The sequence below is a fragment of the Crocodylus porosus genome, unplaced genomic scaffold (assembly GCF_001723895.1).
Source record: "Crocodylus porosus isolate Cpor-Errol unplaced genomic scaffold, CroPor_comp1, whole genome shotgun sequence".
Classification (NCBI taxonomy): domain Eukaryota; kingdom Metazoa; phylum Chordata; order Crocodylia; family Crocodylidae; genus Crocodylus; species Crocodylus porosus.
This window is the reverse complement of record NW_017728950.1, coordinates 32,345,001-32,353,000: the sequence shown is the minus strand read 5'-3', so window position 1 is coordinate 32,353,000 and position 8,000 is coordinate 32,345,001.

Genomic DNA, 8,000 nt, shown 5'->3' with positions numbered 1-8,000 from the left:
AGAGGCTACGGGACCTGAACCTGTTCAGCCTCCACAAGAGAAGGCTGAGGGGGTATCTAGTGGCCTGTTACAAACTAGTCAGAGGGGACCAGCAGGCATTGGGGGAGTCCCTGTTCCCCGAGCACTACCAGGAGTGACAAGAAATAATGGTCACAAGCTGGCAGAGGGTAGATTCAGATTAAACATCAGGAAGTGCTACTTCACTGTCAGGGCAGCTAGGATCTGGAACCAACTTCCAAGAGAAGTGGCACTGGCTCCTACCCTGGGGGTCTTTAAGAGGAGGCTAGATTAACACCTTGCTGGGGTCATTTGACTCCAGTACTTTTTCCGGCCATGGCAGGGGGTTGGAGTTGATGATCTGCTCAGGTCTCTTCTGACCCAACCAACTATGACAATGTAAGTGTCACTTAAAAAGTGTGATTTCTATTTTTAAAAAAAATGGCCTGGGGAACCTTATGGCTGAGTACAGACAGTCAAAAAGACCGAGGCTGAATCAGTTCAATCTTCACAGGTTAGTTTAAGCTGCATAGATTGAACCAATGAGCAAGTGAACAGACATTTACTTTTGCTTCCAGAAATGCAGCCACATGCTTGCAGTAGCCCAGGCCAGAAGCTGGGGGTAGGGGCTAGAGCCTGCCTCCCTGCTCTGCTAGAGCAGACCATTTGAATCTGGAAGGGATCTGGGACAGAAATTCTATGAACCGATTTAACCTAAATCAGTTAAGTCTGATACTATATCCATCCAGATTTATCTTAAACCAGTTTCAGCCATTTTGAAAGCAGTTTTTGTGCACTGAACTTCTGTTGTGTTACAGATTTGAACCAGTTTCCAATCACTTGCATCAGTTCACATGTAATGTCTGTCCCTACCCTGTGTGAAGCACACCAGTCTTGGCACTGAGAAGCAGTGCCCTCAGAAGTTGTGTAGTATGGGAGAACAGCTGCAATGGAGTTGCTACTAATTGTTCCACGCACTAGTTACATGAGTAGTCTTCATGCACAATACCTCCTCATCCTCTGCTGTTGGTTCCACTGCATTGTTTCAATGACCAGGGCAACAATGAGCTTTTCAAACACGGTTTCATTCTCCCACTGCTGCCTTCCACACACTCTCTCATGTCTTTCCTAAGCTCCCTAATTGTGCGGAATTTGAACCCATCCATAAGGCTGCTACCCTTTCTCCAACTCTCTCCTCCAGCTTTTCTGCCATGATAGCCATACAAAATTGACTAACAGTCTAGTTAGGGATAATTTGATATGCATGGGTGTGGAAAAAAAAAGAAACCCATTAATTTCACATGTCATCCCTCTCCCACACTCTTTACTTGTTTTCCTTACAAACTATTTAGTGTAGGGACTGTCTGCAAGTGATAAAATAATTAAAAGGAAAGGCAGATTACTTCCATGTAACTGGAGCTCTGAAGACAGGTTGCCTGTGCAGATCCAGAGCCAGTCAGACTGTTTTTAACAGCAAACCGATCTATTTCAAGATGGGACAGGTTTTATCTCAAGCTGTTTAGCCAACATAGAGTCCTGTTCCCACCACTACAGGTCAGAAGCTTTTGTTACCAAAGTAACTTTACCCAGGTTACTTTTGTTACCAAGGTAACTTTACATTTGTATTTACACTCTAAAAACAAAAAAAAAAAGAGCCCAATAAAAACCTGAAGGGATCCCAATGTCTACTTCCTATTCAGCATTAACAAAAGGATATTGCATTTATTCTGAAATCCTACTGACTTTCAGGAAAAGGGGAAGGAGAGGAAGGGAGCATGTAGAATGAACTGTCATAACCATATTCTCAGGTGATAAATACCTGGTCTCCCAAGTTTATTTGTTCTATAAACAACTCAGCCTTTCCCCTCTGAGTTTATCACTTCTTACACAACTAGCATTCCCAATTTGTTATTCTGTCAGACTGATGCCACAGACAGCATTTGCGAGAAAGCTGAGCAAGGACCCCAGCTTCATAAAATTATTCATGTGATTATTGTTATTTTGCTTCATTTTTAGTAGAGGAGCAGCTGCCTTTGTTTAGCTAGATGGTTACAAATAAAGCATAAGCTGCTTTTCAGTGTGTGCTTTGGTCTTTTGAAATTCAATTATGTTAACAATATTATTTATACATTTACTGGTAATCAGACAAGGAGGAGATTGTGGGTGATGACATTTATATATTGTCATAAATTATAATAGAGACACAAGACTGACATTTCTAGAGAAAGAAAAGGTCACCCAGTATTCTTTTGAAATTAATTGCAATGCTGACAGCAATGTTCGTCTTCAAACAGTTTACAGAATTCCCACAAGACTCTTCACATCTCATCAACACTGAATCTAGCTGTATTGGCAGAGAAAGAGTAAAACAAGAGCATTTGCCATAATGAGTAGAGGATGAAAGGAGCTCTACTAAGCATTTGCTCTCTCACTGAGCAGCAGTTCAGTTACTTAGCGGCAGAATCACTGAGCTCTACTGCCTGGTTTTCATTTACAAATGGTTTGGCAGAAAAAATACATTGCATGTGGTTCTTCTCTAGTTTATTCTCTAGATACCTAGAGAAAGTGTATTTTTACGGTCCTGTGAGATAGTTTCAGATATAAATGCATCCACAAAGGGCAGCCTCTCTCAAACTGCTTGCCCAAGGAAATTTCTTTGGGGTGGGGAGGTGACTAGGATTATCGGAACAAACCCTCCAAGATGGCCATTCCATAGCCTGCTCTGGAAGCTGAAGGTGCTGGAAAGCACACAAAAAGGCTGCTCCATGCATCAGTCACTATTGGGATAAGGATGGGTAGAGGAGGTGTTGGGGTAGAAGTCATGGTGTACAAACAAGGATTTCAGGGTGACAGTCCACAGTGAAACAATTGATTCAGAAATAAACACTATAGGCAAACAGATACACAGAGTTGGCTGAGTGTTAGCTATGGGGGAGGATATGAACCAATATTAGTTTCATCATCTGACTAAAGAGAATTAAAAATGCATGTCCTGGAATGTATGAGAGATAGAACTGATGTATCCATTTTCCTCATATTTCTTCCCTAGCTCCTAGTTCTTGTTTGTCTCTAAACATGTTAAGCAAGGGAGAGGGAGAAAAAACTAACAAATATTTTGTTTTGCTTTTTCTGAACCCAAATTTATAAAACAGTAGTTTCCAAACCATGGGAGTGGCTAGATCCAGAATTTGAAGCTTAAGCCCATTTTCACTCAAATAGGCTGAAATCTCATTTATACCAAGACCAAAAGTAATTTAAAGAGCACTTGAGTTAATGAGAATCAGACGAAGACATGTATACTGCATACAGTTAGCATATGAAGCCGAAGGGTACACGGAACAAAAATTGTGTTTTGGTTTTTGAACTTCTGGTATTGTCTATATTTCTTTCCACAGAGCATATGGAAATGTTGGCGTTTTGTACTTCTGTTAAATTAAACAAATCTTACACTGCCATAAAAAGCTAGGAAAGCTTGAGAAGAAGGCATCAAGTAGAGAACCACCCATCTACCAGCCTTATATGTCAGGAAAAGTCTTTGGGGTTTGCATCTTTGGCATTTTTAAGTCCTTATGTACTGTTTTACAGGACAATTGTCAAACCACTGTATAAATCTCAAAACCCCAGCAGCACTATGACAGAGGTATAACTGAGACAGATTAAAATAAACTAGCCCAAAGGTTCCACAGCCTTAGGTTAAAAGTTCATGTCTCCCTAGACAGAATAAGTGGTATCTAGGCTGACCGTATGGAAATCCAGAACATCATCCAGGAAATCCAGGACACTGCCCCTCTCTCCACCTATGCTCTTGCACATCAGCAGCAGAGGGACTTTGTGCCAGGAAGGCAGTGGTGCCTGCCTGCGAGACACTCTGTGCCACTCCAGCTCCTAGCCGGACTGTACCCCATGCCCCTGTGTTTCTGGGGTACCCATTATAATTCCCAACAGCAAACTGAGACCAGCCTCTGAAATCTAGGAATATTCCAGGTAAAACAGGATACTGGTCACTCTAGTGCTACCCTTTAGACTAGAATGGAAGATCACCACTAGAATATAAGCCTTTCGCCAGAAAAACATGTAAATTAATTAAAGAAAAGTAAATGGAATGCCATCTTGGTGAAGCAGGAACAACCAGCCAGCTGAAACCACCGTGGTCAATGGATCAAGTCACAGACACGGAAAAACCTGAAACACTATAACCTGTCATTTATCCTAGGTGTAACAGGACTGAGCAATGCCAGCAACAATAGTATGAGATGGAACGGAAAGATCAGCCATCCAGCAGGCCTTTGGTTCAGGTCTTCCCTCTTACTGTTACTACATTAGGAAAGTATGTATGTATTCACTGTTGATTTGTACTACGGAAAATGGATTTCGCCTAGCCCAGTACTTAATAACTTATTGATGCTCTATAGCAGTGTTTCTCAACCTTTTAAGTAACAAGTACCCCCTAACTTCTGAAAATGTTAATAAGTACCCTCACACTCAATTTTCCAAGAGATTTTATATTTACAGACTAATGTGTGCCATATGTTGGAAGAAGGGCTGTGTATATAAGGCCATGATATGACAGATGTCTGATCTGGTGTGGATAGGGTTGCCATCTTTTACATCAGGGGTGCACAACTCAAGTATGTACCTGCCTAGAGGTGATGTTGGCCAAAGCTGGGAGGGCTGAACCCAGTGTCACACAAAGTGGGGCACACCAAATTATTACTGAGGAATTTAAAGCACCACACAGTGCACCTAATTTTTTGCCATAGTTTTGAGAGGAGGAAGGGGCGAGACAGAGGAAAAGGCGAGAGTATTGGGGTACCCACGTATCCCCTGCCTGTGTCTTGCATACCACCAGAGGTACCCGTACCACAGTTTGAGGAACTATGCTCCATATAAGGAGCAGATATCTCCATTATGTATAACTGCGATGGCGTGTACAATCGAATGCTTTCCATTTTTGTCCTGCTTTCAAATGGGATTTGCTTTCTAAAACTCAGATCTTCATTGATGGTAAGCCCATTGGAACCAATAGATCAGTGGTCACTTACACCATCTCCTCTGCTGGTACCTTCTCATCATTTCCTGCTAAGTCCATCATTATCATTACTTGGATGAGATGGTTTAGATAGAAATGATCCTTGCCTTGAGCTGAGGTGGTCTCCAGAGGCTCCTTCCAGACCTATTTTTCTATGATCACATTGGTAGTTTCTTCTGGTTATATATTTCAAAATAAATTTCCGATACAGTTAAGATTCTTAAATGTGATTAGCTTTTTTACAATTTGCATTGATGTAACATCTACAACATTTGGGGGCAGGATAGAAAGAGAGAGAGATTTCCCTTACATATTTCTCTTTAAAGATTCTTCTAGTTTGTCCTTTAAAGCAAAAATCAGGGACATTCCAGAAAATAACATAGAAAGGAAAGCATGCTGTGTAATCATTCATCACAAAAAAGAGAGCTGTGCACAGTTTGGTTTAGCACTATAATTTTTCAAACTGGGCCTTTATTCTGGAACATACTTCCATTTAATTCAACGAGAATCAAAGTTAAACTACATCCTCTCCAAAGGTGCACTTAGCAGCTTGCTCATTTAGACCCATTATTTCCTAATTATTTTATCTCTGCAAAATCATTTGCTAGTTTTCAGCTATCCTATATGGGAAGTTAAATGATTGACATGTCCGTGCAAAACAATGTTCATTGCTATGCAGCTGATGCTGGTGTTAAACTCCTCAGAAATTGTTTGCTGTTCAGACCTTCTTACATCACACTTACATGGCTGAATGGCCTTCTAAATTGCTTGGTAGTCTATAAGGTGCCACCCTGCCCTGCATTCTGCCTGACTTTAGACTGCCATGGCTAACTACCTCCCCGTACCAATATACCATAACTCTGAAAAAGCTATGAAATTCTAGAGAGGACAAAGCAATGTAACAAATTGGAAAGGGGCAAGTCACTGAATAGCTTAAAAATCTTACAAATTCATACAGAATGCATTCTCTCTTTGGCAATATGACTAGGTTTGATTTCTCTCTTGATGGGTGGTGGGTGATAGGAAATGTCTAACTGATGGTCCTTCAAGAACATATTAACCCCGATACCTGCATATTTCTAAAAAACAAGTCTAAGTTCATTTTTTTTAGTTCAACTTCACAAGTATCTTTCCAGTTTTGATGTGCCATGCAGTAAAATAAATAGAATATAATATATTGGACAGTATTAAGCCATCCATCTAGAAACTCTTTTGGAACAAGAGATTGAGAGGGAAGTTAAGAGTTATTTAACAAAACCCTCCTCACAAATTCTGAAACTATTTCACAGATATGGCCCTGGCCCTTCAGTGAGGTACACAAGCTCAATTCCAGTCCTGAGCTTATTACAGAATCATGTCTACATGTACGGAACATCACTGAAATGAAATCAGCTTCATGAATTTGGCAGGGCTGCAGTCCATAAGGATACTTCCTATTAGGAGTGAAAAGGGGTGGGGAGAGTCTGGGAAAGGTGATGGAGAGGGGAAATTTCGGCTAAAGATACTACGAGAAACCTCTGCATCAAGGAAACATGTTACTATGCATTATGTTTAATGCTCCCATGGAGTAAATAGGACTCTTCATGTATCATCTAAAAGAGCCCATCTCACCTCTAAGAAATTCAAGTTTGAAATGGACTAGACGCACATAATATTCCCACTTACCTAAGAATAAGTGAGGCTCATTTATCAACAAATGCTATTTCAACATACAGCCAAAAACTAGAATAATAGGCTGAAGATAAAACCCTCCACTAACCCTGAATGGCAGTTTGGCTCATATTGGCTTTCAAAAATCTCTCTGCTTGACTATTTTTTATCTTTCCAAGCTGATCTGGGAGTGAGCACTGAACAATGAAACAGAGGTGTGGATTTATTTGGAAGAGCTGAAAAATAAGCTGGAACAACTATGGAGAACCAGGAAGATTTTTTTTGGTGTGTAACTGAGAAGTTAGGTGGCCAGCTGCCCTTTGTCTTTGACAGAGTATAGGGTTGGAGCCCAAGATTTCACTGCAAGTTGACTGTTGTAAAGATTGGGATTTAAGGTATTCATTCACATTTAGAAACTCCATAAATAATGGGAGCATTTCTCTACAGACGTATAACCCAGCTAAGCTTTTGGCACCAAAGATGCTCCTTTCTGTTATATGCCCCAGCTCAGCATTTAGTGAAATAACAGCATACGGGAACAAAAAGTGGTTCAAGAAAGAGGACTGTGGAACTTGTTACACTCAACCAGTAAAGCTACTTCCACAGGTTGTAAATGAGGAACCTGGACTACATAAATTTACAAGATATTTCCAGATCAGATAAAGGGAGAGCAGAAATGGACAGCTTTACATAGATGGGATAACATTTTGTTTTAGATTTGTAGCTGCTGATATTCAACCTGCTGTTTGACCGTGGGATACATTTTAGAAATAAAAGGAAAAGAACCTGTTAAAAATGTTGAAGACTAGCTAATGATGCAAACATGGGGTCTTTGATAAGACCCAATCTTCCTCATTGCAGTTTCCTGTTTGCCGCTTTTCCCTACCCCACCCTTAAACTAAGATTTTTTTTTTCTCCACTGAAGTCTCACAGTACAGTGGCTAAAATAATTTAGGGAGATGCTTATCTACAAGCTAATACTACGTACATGCTGTAGTGCTATATTTTTCTTAGCTCTCACACGGAGCTACAGGAGTCACAGCTCTTGCTAAAAATAAAAATAAAGAACCCACTTTAGGATAGTTCCAAAATAGCCCTAAAAACTACAATTGTTACCATGGTAAGAAAGCTGTTACTTAAAAATAAACCTCCTCCATCTCCATCTGTAGAACAGGGATATTTATACACTAAGTAATGGCTGTCGAATACTATACTGGAGATGGAAAAAAAGGTGTTGTAGACGGTCAGTAGAAGGACAGAAAGAGAATGCAAACACCTCCTCTTCAGGGCTTTTGCATTTAACTACTAGCTAACATTTTGATGG